The 15,224-nt window shown below is 40.6% G+C and overlaps 1 protein-coding gene across 1 annotated transcript in view; it reads left to right on the top strand.

Moving 5' to 3' along the window:
• Positions 1-8,914: 8,914 nt before the first annotated feature.
• The window catches only part of ANKFN1 (ankyrin repeat and fibronectin type III domain containing 1), a 241,738-nt gene continuing 235,428 nt past the window's right edge, over positions 8,915-15,224 (top strand). The window contains exon 1 of the mRNA XM_032591208.1: positions 8,915-8,951. The gene's annotated coding sequence lies outside the window, so the exon portion shown is untranslated. The remainder of the gene's footprint in view (positions 8,952-15,224) is intronic.

Genomic DNA, 15,224 nt, shown 5'->3' with positions numbered 1-15,224 from the left:
TTACCTGCATATGTGCTGAGGGCCTCTCCTCCCTTACAGGTCAGGAGATCTGGATGTGTGCAGACAAGTAGCAGAGTTCGTGGGGAGAGAAAATGCACAAAGCATTAAAAATGACTCAGCAGTTTGAAGAGGGAAAGAACAATGTAATCAGAACAGGTAGCTCTCTGTGAGGTATCCTTAAAGGAAGAAATAAAAAAGAACTCTAAAAGAAAGTAACATAAATTCCCAGGGCGACTAGGGAAAGTTATTACAAAGGAAGAATCTGAGGGGAAAAAAAAGAATTCTTGGAACTCAAAAACATTGCTAAAAACGGAATTAAGTATATTGAAGCTCAGATGGAAGAATTATCACATGGAGAAGAAAAATGCAAAGAAATAGAAATTATGAGTGCAAAGTGAAAGATACATATGAAGGATACTTATTGTTGGTACAGGGTGAAAAGGCTCAACCTTCTTGAAGACTAATGTTCAAAATGCTTTCTCATTGTAAGCTCATTGTCATAGCAAAAAAAATCCCAAGAAATTTAAATGTTCACTAATCAATATGGGATTGGTTAAATAAATTGAGGCATGTCCATAAATGGATTTCTATGAAGCCACTAAACAAATATACCAACTTGGAATGTGTCTCCACAAATATACTAAAAAGAGAACAAAAAGCATAGTATAGAGAATTATATAACATGACCTTGTTTTTGTTGAAAACATTTTAACCACATGTGTGTATGTGTAAAAGGTTTACATATGTATGTGTGCTTTCATAAGCATAAAAAACACTTTAGAATGATACCCTAACACACTATTGACAGTAATTATCTCTGGGAAATGGGAGGCAAGGTGCTTACCTCTTTATCCACTTTAGAATAAATCTGTGAGGTGAGGCTGTGGACTCTTTTACTTCATTTTAGTGCTTTTGTGTATTTTCCAAATCTTCTGTAGTAAAAACTGCTTCTTTGGAGTGCTTGGGGGGCAGGGGGCTCAGTCAGCTGAACGTCTGACTTCAGCTCAGGTCACGATCTCATGGTTCATAAGTTTGACCCCACGTCAGGCTCTCAGCTGTCAGCCTGTTGGTGCAGATCCTGCTTCAGATCCTCTGTCCTGCTCTCTCTCTGCCCTTCCCCTGCTTGTTCTCTCTCTCACTCTCTCAAAAAAATAAATAAATAAAAAGAAACTGCTTCCTTAATTTTTTTAACAGTTAAAGCTGGAAAAAATCAAAGCATAAGAGGTCATTTGTAAGCAAATGTGGCAAGGATATGCAAGGGTTTGCTGCATTCTTGGAAAAGTCAGGGTCAAGACTAGAAAAAGAAAAAAATGGCAGTGGGATTCCAATACCATAAGAGAAACAATTAGAAATGTTTACAAACTTCTTAAAACACTAGTGGGAAAAACTTAAAAACTACTGTAAGAAGGAAGTGAAAAAGCAATCCACTCTGACTTTTTAAAGAAGAGCCCACTTTGGGTCAAATCAAGACCCAAAGTCAAACACAAAAGAAGTTGGAGATGACATTTCTTGTAACCACTTAAGGAACTAGGACAGAATATTTTGATCCAAATGGAAAGTGTAATTCTTGCTACAGTAATTTTTCAGTTTGGACTCAATAAAGGTAAATCTAAGTGTCATATGTTAAGCACTTAAAATGGGCAAAGTCTCTGCCAAGTCCTCTGTATGCATATTCCTCTAAAAAGCACAACAATCTCAGGGGAGGTACAGGTGCTGCTCTTATTTGCCTTTTATAGACAAAGGCAGTGAGATACACAAACATCGATGTATGTGTATGTGCTTTCATAAGAATAAAAGGCATAAGGTTAAATAATTGGCTGCACATCACACTGGAAATAAGTAGAAGAACCGAGACTCCAACTCATGGCCTTCTGATACCATTGCCTCTACCTCCAGTGGAAGAACTGAGACTCCAACTCGTGGCCTTCTGATACCATTACCTCTACCTCCAGTGGGAGAACCGAGACTCCAACTCGTGGCCTTCTGATACCATTGCCTCTACGTCCAGTGGGAGAACCGAGACTCCAACTCATGACCCTCTGATACCATTGCCTCTACGTCCAGTGAGAGAACCGAGACTCCAACTCATGACCCTCTGATACCATTGCCTCTACGTCCAGTGGGAGAACCGAGACTCCAACTCATGACCCTCTGATACCATTGCCTCTACTTCCAGAGGGAGAACCGAGACTCCAACTCATGGCCCTCTGACACCATTGCCTCTACGTCCAGTGGGAGAACCCAGACTCCAACTCATGACCCTCTGATACCATTGCCTCTACTTCCAGAGGGAGAACCAAGACTCCAACTCATGGCCTCTACTTCCAGTGGGAGAACCAAGACTCCAACTCATGGCCCTCTGACACCATTGCCTCTACTTCCAGTGGGAGAACCCAGACTCCAACTCATGACCCTCTGATACCATTGCCTCTACTTCCAGAGGGAGAACCAAGACTCCAACTCATGGCCTCTACTTTCAGTGGGAGAACCAAGACTCCAACTCATGGCCTTCTGATAGCATTGCCTCTACCTCCAGTGGGAGAACCAAGACTCCAACTCATGGCCTTCTGATACCATTGCCTCTACTTCCAGTGGGAGAACCCAGACTCCAACTCATGGCCTTCTGATACCATTGCCTCTACCTCCAGTGGGAGAACCGAGACTCCAACTCACGACCCTCTGATACCATTGCCTCTACTTCCAGTTGGAGAACCAAGACTCCAACTCATGGCCTCTACTTCCAGTGGGAGAACCAAGACTCCAACTCATGACCCTCTGATACCTTTGCCTCTACTTCCAGTGGGAGAACCCAGACTCCAACTCATGGCCCTCTGATACCATTGCCTCTACTTCCAGTGGAAGAACCCAGACTCCAACTCATGGCCCTCTGATACCATTGCCTCTACCTCCAGTGGGATAACCGAGACTCCCAATTCATGACCCTCTGATACCATTGCCTCTACCTCCAGTGAGAGAACCGAGACTCCAACTCATGACCCTCTGATACCATTGCCTCTACCTCCAGTGAGAGAACCGAGACTCCAACTCATGACCCTCTGATACCATTGCCTCTACTTCCAGTGGGAGAACCGAGACTCCAACTCATGACCCTCTGATACCATTGCCTCTACTTCCAGTGGGAGAACCCAGACTCCAACTCATGGCCTTCTGATACCATTGCCTCTACTTCCAGTGGAAGAACCAAGACTCCAACTCATGGCCTTCTGATAGCATTGCCTCTACTTCCAGTGGGAGAACCAAAGCTCCAACTCATGGCCCTCTGATACTATTGCCTCTACTTCCAGTGGGAGAACCCAGACTCCAACTCATGGCCTTCTGATACCATTGCCTCTACCTCCAGTGGGAGAACCGAGACTTCAACTCATGACCCTCTGATACCATTGCCTCTACTTCCAGTGGGAGAATCGAGACTCCAACTCATGACCCTCTTAGACGATTGCCTGTACCTCCACCGTGGGAGCCCTGGGCTCTCAAACTCAACATCTGATCCCTGTGCCTATAGCACATAGTCTCAGGTTTTAAAGAACACTTGATCAAAGTGAAGAGGAGTTTCACCTTTTATAACATAGTATTATTATTACCTGATAATTGGCATATTCTACTTTATATAAAACTTGCATCAGTTCATTCTTTTTTTTTCCCCACTGTTACAATACCACTGACTATGTTGCCTATGCTGTGGCCTTTATCCCCATGCCTTATTCATTCTATAACTGGAAGCCTGTACCTCCCCCCTCCCCTTCACCTCTTTTGTCCAGCCCCCCTCCTCTGGAAACTATCAGAATGTTCTCTGAATTTATGGGTATCTTTCTTCTTTTTTAGTTTTTCTGTTTCTTTTCTTTTTTAGATTCCACATACAAGTGAAATCATATGATATTTTTCCTTCTGTCTCTGACTTATTTCACTAAGCGTAATACCTTCTAGGTCTCTCCATGTCACAAATGGCAAGAGTACATTCTGTTTTATGGCTGACTAATATTCCTGTGTGTGTGTGTGTGTGTGTGTGTGTGTGTGTGTGTACCACTTCTCTATCTGTTCATCTGCCAATGGACACTTTCTCTGATTTATTTCATGTACTACAATGCCCTCAGGCCCATCTCAGTCCATCTTGTCACAAGTCACAAATGGCAGGATTTCCTTCTTTCTCAGGCTGAATAATATTTATAAATATATTCCATAAATATATAGTATATATAATCTTCTTTGTCGATTCATCCATAGATGGACACTTAGATTACTTGAGCTACTTCCATATCTTGGCTCTATAAATCATGTTGCAATAAACATAGGGGTCCATATATCTTTTTGAATTAGTGGTTTTGTTTTCTTTGGGTAAATACCCAGTAGGTGGAATACTGGATCATATGGTACTTCTATTTTTAATTTTTTGAGGAGCATCCATACTGTTTTCCACAGTGGCCACACCAATTTACATTCCCACCAACAGTGCACAAGGGTTTCTTTTTCTTTACATCCTCACCAGTGCTTATTATTTCTTGTCTTTTTGATTCTAGCAATTCTGACAGGTGTAAGGTAATATCTCACTGTGGTTTTGATTTGCATTTCCCTGATTATGAGTGATGTTGAGCATTGTTTCATGTGTCTCTTGGCTGTATGTCTTCTTTGGAAAAATGTCTATTCAGGTCCTCTGCCCATTATTTAATCAGATTATTTGTTTTTGTTTTTGTTTTTTTGTATTGAGTTGTATAAGTGCTTTATATATTTTGGATATGGACCTCTTATCAGAAATGTCATTTGCAAACATCTTCTCCCATTTAGTAGGTTGCCTTTTCATTTGTTGATGGTTTCCTTTGCTGTGCAGAAGTGTTTTATTTTGGTGTAGTCCCAGTAGTTTAATTTTGCTTTTGTTTCACTTGCCCTAGGAAACATAGCTACAAAAATGTTGGTACTGGCATCTGTTCACTTTTAAAGTATTTTTTTAAGTTTATTTATTTATTTTTTTGAGAGAGAGATAAAGAGTGAGCAGGGGAGGGGCAGAAAGAGGGAGAGAGAGAATCCCAAACAGGCTCCTTGCTATTTCCCCAGAGCCCAATGCGGGGCTCAATCCCACAAACTGTGAGATCATGACCTGAGCTGAATCCAAGAGTTGGACACTTAACCAACTGGGCCCCCCAGGTGCCCTGTTCATTCTTAAATTAATTTTCCAGGTAATTAAAAAAAAACTGGTCTCAGCACTCCTGGGAATATGTGAAATAGAGAATAAATATTCCTACCATAGCAATAAGCAAATAAGTAAAATCATCTCAAAATTTATAATCTTGGACATGTAGGAACTACTTTATTTTATTGTGCATTGTAGAGAGGAATAGATACATAGGAGATTTTATTCCATATGTTATATCATTCAAACAGTTATACTTGCATTGATGCAATTTTTTGCATATTGTGAAAACTTTAAATAGCAGACAATTCAAACCAGATACTTCAATGAGCATAGAACATTCTGAAATTACTAAGTAGTCTATTTTTTTAATGAGTGTCAATTGTAGGTTACAGATCATAACCAGATGGGATCAACCACAGGAAACAGGGTAAGAAGTTAAGATAAACAGGTGATGTGTAGAATCCCTTAGTTGAACACTTTGGCCTAGAGATCAGTTACTCCAGGACCATCAGTTGATAAATCCCAGTGACTGTCAGAGCATAGGAATCTGAAGTCCTAGCAAGGAGACCAAGGAAATCCAAGGGCTTTGAACAAGATCCATTCCATGTGGATCAGGCCCATGTGTGACCATGACCCAGATGCTGACCTTGCATGTCCTCTGAGGGTGGCTCAGGGATACTAGGTGGGTGTGGTTCAGGGCAGAGAGATAAGAGGACCTTGCATCTCCACAAGGTGGGAACACGGAGGCAAGGCTTCTGTAACTTAAGTTATCCAGGATTGATATCAGAAGGGCCCCATCTATGATTCTTTAAGGACTCCCATGGTGGAAGAATGGATTTGGTTGAAGGGTGTGCTAAATAAGGCAAATGGTGGTATTGATCTCTCGGTCCCTCAAGGAGAGTGAGTTCCTTCTGTCCGGGGCCCCATGCCACTGATGATGTCCTTTTGCCTGGTGTGCTCCAGGAACCCCCATTTGGCTTTTTAACTCCCACCCTGAGGTGGGACTAGTTCCTTTCTAGGGTGGTTAGCAGTAACAAGTGAATCAGTACATGCCAAAGCACCTAGGACAGTTCCTGATGCATTAAGACTCAGCAACATCAACAGGCATTATTAAATATGATTTTTTCTTCAGATATTATCCTAACACTCCCCTCAATCAGACTTCCCTGATTTCTCTTTCCACACTGGATCATCAAAGACCACCTCCCCTCCTCTCTGACCACCTTGTGATTTTGCATTACATCATCATGCGATCCCTCCAAACTGTCCAGTCGTCTCCCCTACCAGACAGATGTTATCATGAGAGCAGGCAGTGTATTCTCAGGGCCTAGCACAGTGTGCTGTACATACCAGGCACTGAATACACATTTAGCAAATGAGTTAATTATTCATTTTAAATGCTCTCTTCTTTAAGAATTCAGGTATTTCTTTTTCTAATGTGGAAATAAGCATAGAAAGCCAAAGCAAGCTTTTATGTTCCTCTGTAGTCTATAAAACCTCACCACCACCCACACTGTTCTTGATTGCTTTATTTATTTTGTACCCCAAGAAAAATGATCAGTACCACTGCATTAGGTGGCTTCATAATGCAGTCTCAAGGACAGCTCTGAATAGTTTTCAGGGTAATCAATGATATTGCCATGAAATTGTTGCCCAAATGAAGAAAGAGCTCTTGTCCAGTGAATCCGTGAAGTAACAGACAGTTTTCTTTGTTAATACTTTTGTCACTAAAGAAGAACCTGTTATCTGAAGCAGTAGTAAAAACTTTCCTCAGCAGGTGAGAGCTGTCTAAATTTGTTTCCTAGCAACAAGTTCCTTAGAGGAACTGAAGGGTGCACAATTTGAGAAGAATTTTCAATATACTTTTTTGTTTGGAGGAGGGAGAGGTGGGGGTGTGTGTTGTCTGTCAGAGCAGTATTTCTAACTCCTCCTAGTCGGTGACGCATATGACATCTTATTGAGTCACACCATAGGATCCATCTAAAATAGTCAACTCAATAAAAATGTATCAAGCACCTACCTCATGTAAAGAACTCTGAAAGAAGAACTATGCCTGTTCTTTCTGGGGTCAATAGTTCAATAATTTCATAATTTGTCAGTCTAGGAGCCTCACCCCAACCATGTCCATGGATAGTAAATGTGGAATTAGGTGGCTTGCTAAAACACTGAGGGATTTTCCAGTGTGGATGTTAATCTAACCTGAATTACACTCAGCGGTTAGAGCAACGAAGAGTGGAAGAAGACAATGTGGGAGAGAAATCTGGGACAATGGTACAGTGCAGATGGTCAAGAGAGGAGACATCTTACCCAAGCAAAACTCTCTCCATAGCCACTCTCCCAGCTCCAATATCATGGACTTATTATATCTTCTTAATTTGTTTTCCCGGATAGGTCTTCTGGTAATAAGAACAATAACAGTAAATCACTAAGTAGCACTTATTTCACATGCATTATCTCACTTAACTCTTACAACTATTTGGAATAGCCACATTATTATTTCTATCAATCCCAGAGCACTGAATCAATTTGTCAAAGTCACACTACTACTAAAAATGGCAGAGCTTGGGGCGCCTGGGTGGCTCAGTCGGTTGAGTGTCCGACTTCGGCTCAGGTCATGATCTCACAGTTTGTGGATTCGAGCCCCGCATCAGGCTCTGTGCGGACCGCTTGCTCGAGCCTGGAGCCTGCTTCAGATTCTGTGTCTCCTACTCTCTCTGCTCTTCCCCCGTTCATGCTTTGTCTCACTCTGTTTCTCAAAAATAAATAAATGTAAAAAAAATAAAATAAAAAAAATGGCAGAGCTTGGAAAAATACTGCTCGCCAAAGTCACTAATCCAGCTTATCCAGATCCACGTAGGGGGGCATGGCAGATCTTGCTGTAGGTCCAAGGACACCATGACTTGAGTGTTCAGTCTTAGAGATGACCCAGAATCATGTGAATCTCAGTACACAGATTGTTCATATCAATCATGGGGGCTTACTTGCCATGCCCAATTAAATCTACTACTTTGAAAAGGACCCCTTTGGATATAACCACAGTATATCCAAAGGGGGGGGGAATGGATTTGGAAGCAAACTGAGTTGTCTGGTAGGCTGCCACACCGAACAAATTGCCTGCACAACTGGCAAACTCTTTCCAAGCACAGGCTCAGTCTAATTGTTTCTTCTTTTACTGCCATCTTGAATAAGGAGAAACCTGGCATCGATTCCAGTGCCCCCACCCCAATACTCCCCAGAATAGCTTTTTATTCCTTGGAAAAGAAAACTTGTCCACTTACCCAAATAAGCATGAATTGAGAAGAGCATAATTTTTATGAGGAGGTTAATTTAATGGAACAATGTCTCAGAGCTGGGCCTATGAGAATAAGGTGCAATGTCAGTATGAACCAGAAGCCAGAGAATGATGAGTCTAAGCCGTTAAACTAGGCAACTAGACTCTCCATGTTTCTCTCTAGCCAGGATCAGATGTGGGAGACAAAGTGAGCATCAAGGGATCTGGAAATTCTAGGAGTGTCCAGGACAAAGAGCTGAGAATGTGGTGAGATATGACAGTTGACTTGCATGTTTTCTTTGTGGGCTACTTCTCTCTGTACCTCTAAGAAGAGTTCCCCAATAAAAATGTTTTCATCTCTGGGCCCCTCATGTTTTCAGTCAGTGGCTGTACCTTCAAAGACAATCCAGGGCCTTTTTCATTCTGAATTGGTTGCTCTCTATTTTTTTTTTAACACGCTTGTTTTTTGTTTTTGTTTTTCTCTTTGTTTCAGAGGCTGCCCTTTAAAGACAGGCATTTCACTTGCAGCAAAATGTAAGTACATTTCCTCCTTGAAATGGTATCTCCTTCTCAGCTCTAATTCTTAAAACCTCCTCATCTTTAAGGCTCCCATCTCACATTGCTGCCTTTTTAAAGCCTGGCTCAACAAATGCAGCCTCAGTGTGAATCTAATGTTTCACACTGTTGGTTTGTATAGCATCGTGTGATATTTTATAAACCGTTTGGGAAACAGATTGAACCCAATCATGACTGCCACTACATTGCATCTAAAAAGCTAGAAAAAAAAGTGAGGAGGAGACATTAGGCAGTATTCTTTTAGATATGATGATCATGTGACACCAAACATTTGAATATTCAGCTTCTCTCAAATGGCTAATTTATTACTCTTTGCCCGGTCACTCCTCACAGTCACAGGCTGTTTCACATTTAATAGCAGGGTAGTTATCTTAATAATGCCTCCCTGTGTGTACTGCATCGCAGCCGCTCTGTAAACCCGTGTTCTTTCTAGAACGAGTCTCCATGTATTATGTTTCTTTACTCTTGGTACTCTCAGTGTCTATAGCCAAATTACAAACCCCCTCTTTTTTAAAAGACCAAATAAAATTACACCGGGTCCGAACTGGGAGTTCAAAATATGAATGTTCCATCTGTCTCTGGAATAATTTGATAATACTCAAGTTCAAAAAGCAGGGGATAGATGTGAATTCAGGATAAAGACTCTAGCTATTCAAAAGTAGTTCAAATGGTAGTGACTTGCTTGTCACTACAGATAAGTAAGCAGAAGATCAACAACCATAAGGTAGAAGCAGGAGATCAACAACCTTGAGCCAGGTAAACCAAGAATGTGTGGATAATATATTTTGTCTGTTCTCTAGAATGGATTGATCCCATTGCTATCCACCAAATATTCAAACACTAGCCCAAGCAACATGCATCCTTATTAAAACCATTCAGATTTTATGTCAAAGTATTTTATATCACTTTGGTCTTTATTGCATTATCAAGACACCTGCAAGTTATGAATGTTTTAAGCAGCTTTTGCCTGTGAAGCCATGTTAGATTTTAGGAGCAGTCTCCCTTTTCATGTGCCATCATAAATATTTTATTTGTACACATGTTAACGTCTGACTGTATTCTTTCTTTTGAACATAGAAATTGTTCAGGAGAACAGTCTGTGTTTACTTTCCTCCATATTCATATTCCATAGCTCTTTCTCACGCTGTATGTGTCTACTTAGGCTTATCACTGATTTTAAATGGTTTAATGTTAAATACTAAGAGATATTTGGAATATGTTCATGGTGACAATTAGACGGAAGGTAGTTTAAGATAGCATTTTTAGTCATTATTTGCAAGTATGCAACTATGAACACATATATGACCACTACCTCAAGATCTCTTTATCAAAGTTTTGGTTGAAGCACCTTGCATCTCCCAGGTGGGGAGAGAAATGGCTAGCTGTTCCATGTTAGGAGGTTAATCTGTGATCACTTTACTTTCACACTTTTTTCTCAAGGACATACAAAGTGCTTGGTGATCCCTTTTATTAGCAAATACTCTGAGCAGCAACTTTGCACAGAGTTTTGCACCATCCAGACAAAAACAGTTCTTCCCACCTCTCCACGTCATCTCTGAGCTAAACTGGTGGGGAGTTGGCCTGACCCATGGAGTCATGGAAACACATTAAAATCACCAGGCAATTGTGATTTGGGTTCATTTTGGCAGCCAGACTCGATCAGTACCTCAGGAGTTGGCATTACCCCAGTGATGATTGTATTATACAACCAATACAAATGGAAGACGACCTAATCAGCACGCATTCAGACAAGGCTCAATCTGTAGTGAATGGCAGGAGGTTTTCCAAGTCAAGGCCCTGGAAATGTGTATGGGCCACATGAAATCCCAACTCCTCTGAAGGAGAGCAGCCGTAGCCAGGTCAGGAAGGCATGCCCCCACAGAGAAAGGGGGTAGGTGATAGAAGGAACTCAGGACTAAAACTCAGAAGGCTTATGTCTGAGTCGCAGATCACTCCCTCAGAAGTGGTATGATTTTGAGAATGTTACTGAACCCCTCAGTTTCAAAGCGTCTTTATTATGGGTTAGAGGAGGAGAAAGGGAAAACATTTTCCTTGCCTCTGTCAAAGGGTTGTTGTGATAATCACATAAGGTAACATTTCGGAAAGATTTTGCCATCTGAAAGTGCTTTGTGTCTTTAAGGGATTCTTGTTACATTATTGGAGGCTCTGTCTCTGTCTCAGCAGGAATCCCTGGGAATCTGGGAGGGGCAAACTTTGGATCTTAAAATGAATACTACACAATAGAATCAAATAGAACCGTATTGGGCCAAAGCAAGGCCCCTGGAAGGACTTGCACCCACATTTTTTGTTTCTCTTTAACTACAAATATTCTTTGGGACCACTGCCTCTGGTGGAAGAGAACTGTCTTCTGGGTGGTATGGGTGAGAAAGTTGCCAAACAAACCTGAATTATCCAGAGGCCTGTAAAATGCGCAATTGCTTTTTAAGAGGCATGGTGATATTGTGTGTTCCTTTCGATTTTTGGCAGTAACGATTTTCTGCAATTTGTGGTTTTGCAATTTCTCTTTACACAGACAACACTCTGGCTCTCATTCAATGCCCCACTGGTTGGGGGGGAAGGGGGAGGAGAGAGAAAGAGATTCCCTGGGGCTCTGACCACTCCAGAAAAAGAAGGAAATGTTAATGAAATAAGTCAGAAAGAATGCTTGAGACTAGTGGAAGCTGGTTGGTTAGTGGGGAAGAAAAACTTTTAATAAGTTGCATAGTATGGTTAGGATTTTATCTGGGGCTTTTGTGGGCTAGGCAAAGGTCTGTCCCCCTTGACTCTTCTGGAGTCAAGCTCTCCACTGAGCTTTGTCTGGATGACAATCTCCATTTTTTCTCTTACTTTGTCCTGTATTCAACCAGCCTACAGCAGTCCCTTCTGGCAGCTCCCTTTCACTCCTCCTGTCTCTGGTGGGATTCCCTTTCAAAACCCCATCTCTAGGTGCCCACTTGCCAATTGTGTTAATTTGGTTTGTGTGATTTACCTGAAGATCCATGTGCCAGAATTTTCGCCTGTGTTCTGGTTGCATTTTCTTCTTCCCCAGGCCTGAAATGCTCTTTACAGAGGAAGGTCTGTGGCCCATGCTGCAGAGGCAGTGCAGGGATGTAACATGTTGCGTTTATCTAGACCAGAGTAATATGTTCTATTTCTATTCATCACCTCTGCAAAGGTTTTGCTGACTTGGGTTTGCTTTTTTTATGACCGCTAGGCACTGTGCTGAAGGATTTAAAGCCACATCCAGCGTTAACCTTGTATTCCTTCTCTGTTCCCTTCCTTGTATGAAAACAGCCCCCTGTTCTCCACAGAGCAGATTCCCAGCCAGGGCTTATGCCTGTAGTTCCCAGGCTTTCTCTGCACAGAGGCAATTGCACAGGCTGTTTGCTTCGTCTCTTCTCATGACCCAAATGTCACTGCTTCTTTTGCTTCTAGGAGGGATAATTGCTACTCATATGTTAATTGTAGTTTTTGTGTATTTGGGGAAAATAATATTTTCCTGTGTATGCATTCTAAAAGCTTAAGGAATTGGGACACCTGGGTGGCTCAGTCAGTTGAGCATCTGACTTCAGCTCAGGTCATGATCTCACGGTTCAATTCGTGGGTTCAAGCCCCTCCTCGGACTCTGTGCTGACAGCTCAGAGCCTGGGCCTGCTTCGTATTCTGTGTCTCCCTCTCTCTCTGCCCCTCCCCAGCTTGTGCGTGCTCTCTCTCTCTCTCTCTCTCTTTCTCTCTCTCAAAAATAAATAAACATTAAAAAAAAGAATTTAAAAGTTTAGGGAATTGTTTGTGCTATGCCATTATAAATCATGGGATTTTAATTTGGGAAGATGGTTCAACACGATGCAGTTCAACAGCCCACCCCAAGCCGTCTTCCTCACAACATCCTCTCTAGGACCCCTTTCTCTAGCCCATGGAGGTGCAATCATTTTTAATAGCTCAACACTTCAAACTTTCTTTTACTAACCTGAGATAACCTTCAGGTGGCTTGTGCTAGTTTTGCCTTCTGGAGCAGCTCAGAAGTTGACTCCTTCTTCCACATGACAACCCTCCAAATATTTTGGAATCCGATCCCATACACTCTCTGAGCCTTCCTGGTCCAGGCTAAACATCCCCGGTTGCTTTAGCCATCCTTCATATGACTTGGTTTAGTTATCCTTTTCCATTTGCTCCAGTCACATTTTTCAATGTCCCTCTTAAAATATTATGTCCTGAACTGAAAAAAAAAAAAAAAAAAAAAAAAAAAAAAAATCACTGCCAAGATGGCTGACCATTGCAGAGCTCCAAGAAAACAAAAAAAAGTTCTTGTTCTGGACATGTTATTTCTATTACTATAACCTAAGAGTACATCAGAAATTTTAATAGCACTTTAGTCTTGAGGTTAATCCTAAAACCTCTAGATATGCTGTATAAAAGCTGCTATAAAAATGGATTTTTTCCAGTCCTATATTTATGCACTTGGTTTTGAATACTACAACAAACTTGTACCTTTATTCCTGTGACACTTATTAATTTCAGAATACTAGTGGAGATTCTTAGAAGCTTTTTGAATTTGAATTACTTTAAACCCTATTTCAGTTTTGGGACATACTTGATTTGCCTCTTGACTTCATTCAAGAGATTGACAAAAATGGTGTATACCTGGATTTTAAGCTTTTCGGAGGCAGAATCATGTTTTATTCATTTTCATCTTTGTCTCTCCTGAAATGTCTGTAACATTCTGTTAAACAAGCAGAGGCTCAGAAAGTGCTTTCATGAAATCACCCAACAATATCTGATGCAGGCAGCTTTCCAGCACCCTGACAGCTACTTTAGGTTGTTATCGGTGCTCTTTAGAAATGAAGAGTAAGATGAATTTCACGCTACACTGCTAATGTTGGGAAATATTGTAGCATTATATAGTTCACTAATGGTATGATCTTCAGGGCTAGATTGCCTGGATTCTAACCTTACTAGATTTTGCTAGCTATGAGCTTGGGAGCAAGTTACTCTACCTTTCTAGGTCCACATCCTGATCTGTAAAATAATGACATTATTTTATCTGCCTCATAAGGTTGTTGTGATATTTAAGCGAATTAATCTGTGTAAAGAATATAGAACAGCTATCAATAATTAAAAACAATAATTAGTGATGGTAATAGTTGTATTGTTGTCATTTTTGTTGTTATTGTCAAGCTATGCTAGTATAACCATCCTATCATTAGAAGAACAAAGGCAATTTGGCAGTTTATTCATAGTGAACCCATATTGACTCCAAATAATAGTTTTATGATCAAAATGTTGTGTAACCTAACTATAACTCAAATGCTTCATGGCCCCTAAGTTTAGGTATGTATTCAAAGGAAACACAAAAATCTAAACAGATGAAAACAATGTAAATTTTTATTAAAGTCCTTTAAAGCGGAATTATATCACATTCCACAGAAAAATATCCTAAAGACCTTTATCCAAATTCCTCATAGTAGCTGCTCAAAAATCTCACTTCTTCCTCTCCCTACTGCTCTCTATAGCAAAATACTAGTGCATTGCCTAGCTGGCTCAGTGGGAAGAGCATGTGACTCTTGATCATGGGGTTGTGAGTTTGAGCCCCATATTGGGTATAGAGATTACTTAAATAAATAAAACTTCAAAAATTTTTTAATGAAAGTTTGTGTTGCTTTTTTCCTTACTTGCCTCTTCTCTTTCAAAAATGCCCAATTCCAGGGATTAATAAATTGCTTATCTATTGTTTTCTGTCTCCAACAATTCCATTTCTTATGAAATTTCAATGTTGCCCTTCTAGGCTGCTCCTGGAATAAATTATATACACAGGCACACACACATGTGTCCATACATATATATGTATATGTGTGTGTATACATACATATATGTATGTGTGTGTCTATATTTACTGACATAATGGATGTGTAGCACACAATTTACAAATAAAATAAAATATTTAATACACTTTATTGTAAATTCCATGTAGCCAACTGATTCTCACAGAATGCTTTCACTGATTTTTGCTGAAGTCATATCTGTAGCCAGCCTATGGCTGCAATTGATGAATTAATGTAGTTTACATATAAATGTGGATTACTAATGTGAGCAACTTCTTTACCATATTGGGTAATAGTTTTTGAATACTGTAGACTGTTTCCTCAAAAATCAGGAAGTGATGAGTTTTGAGTATTTCCTTTTTTTTATTATTGAGGTGTGATTGACATACAACATTATAGGAGTTTTAGGCAC

This window comes from Lynx canadensis, chromosome E1, assembly GCF_007474595.2.
Source record: "Lynx canadensis isolate LIC74 chromosome E1, mLynCan4.pri.v2, whole genome shotgun sequence".
Lineage (NCBI taxonomy): Eukaryota > Metazoa > Chordata > Mammalia > Carnivora > Felidae > Lynx > Lynx canadensis.
Note: the sequence above shows the minus strand (reverse complement) of the source record. Positions and strands in the feature narration are given on the sequence as shown.